Source organism: Grammomys surdaster, unplaced genomic scaffold (genome assembly GCF_004785775.1).
Source record: "Grammomys surdaster isolate TR1022 unplaced genomic scaffold, NIH_TR_1.0 182, whole genome shotgun sequence".
Lineage (NCBI taxonomy): Eukaryota > Metazoa > Chordata > Mammalia > Rodentia > Muridae > Grammomys > Grammomys surdaster.
In genome coordinates this window covers 1,734,781-1,736,329 of record NW_021604627.1, presented here as the reverse complement: position 1 = coordinate 1,736,329, position 1,549 = coordinate 1,734,781, and positions in this window count along the sequence as shown.

Here is a 1,549-nt window from a genome sequence, read left to right as displayed (position 1 = left end):
GAAAGAATTTTATGGGACACTTTTACTCGAGGAAACTGGTATAGATAAGCATTTTGTCTCCAACAGTGCTTGGGAAGCAACTGGTTGCAGGTAGTCCTATTTCTATCCTTCTCTCCCTGCCTAGCATTCCCTGTCACTGGGAAAGGAACACACCATCTCAGAATCCAGCCTTAGGCTGTGAAAAAAAATCCAAGCTGCACAGAAGAGCTTCCCTTGAGTCCTAGCCGAGCTTCCTGTCAACAGCCAGCATCAACTACAAGACTCAGATGTGAGTCATCTTGGCTGCCCAGCCCTGTGCAGCCTGCAGATGACTGTCGCTGTCACTCCTCAGAAGACCGCAAGCAAAAACTATCTAGCGGAGCCCATTCAATTCATTGAACCAAAAGGACAGTAATAATTTTTTAAGTCACTAAGTCCTTTGATGGCTTATTACACAAGATGCTGGAAAAACAAGACGAAGACCATCAAAGATTAGAGAACTGAACCTCTTGAGGGCACCCCCTGGGGTGTAGGAGTAAGGAAATTGAGGGAAGCCTCAAGTAGATTCTGGCTTCCCTTCATAAGAATGCCAGCAGCATGGGCCATCAGGAAGGCTCAGTACTTGTTGCCAAACCTGATGGTCTGAGTTTGATGCCTGGAACTCACAAAATGGAAGGAAAGAACTGATCCCCAAATGTCTTCTGACCTACAGCACTAACACACATACACTCATACACACACACACACCATGGGGTATGTGCTGAGCCCATAAGTAAATAATATAATTAGCAAGCAAGCAAGCAAGCAAGCAAGCAAGCAAGCAAGCAAGCAAAGAAACATCTGGCCTACAGATCTGAGATGCAGACTCCTCCATGGCTCATTCTGTAGCCATGGAAGCAACACCTATCTCATTAAAGGGCTAGTTATTCACATCGTATCTTTGAAATGGAGAGGATTCATTTCACAAACCCAGACTAGTGTATCATCAGGATCCCAACTGGGATACACATTTCATACTCATTTCAAGATGAAACTAGGCATTGTGAATGTTTGCATATAAACGCATGTAAGTATATATTAGTTCCACACAAATCCCTTGGAACTGTACCTCACATATTCTAAGTGCTCAAGATACATCCACTGTCGTTTAGATGCAGTGCCTTCGATCTGTTTCTCTGAGTAACACTGGTATCCTGACTGTAGCTTTTCAAAAGCTAACCAGATACAACTGTTCGGAAAGTCATTTGGCAACAAGGTTAAAAACACCTAACTCATGAACCAGCAGCTCTCGTACTAGGACATGCCCAACAAAAAATAGGTCCTTGTCAGGCACCAAAAAGAAAACCAGACAATGGTCACAGTGCTTTATTTAGAATGGTTTCAAACTGGAAACAATCCAAATGCCCATCAAAGGTCAAATGGGTAAGTAAATTGTGATATATTTGCACAGTGGAATATCACTCAGTAATTAACAAGGATGAACTCAATTTTATTCAATAGGATGGACAGCTCTGAAACACAAGAAAGCCACATACCAAAGAGGATGTACTGCAAATCCATTTATAAAAGC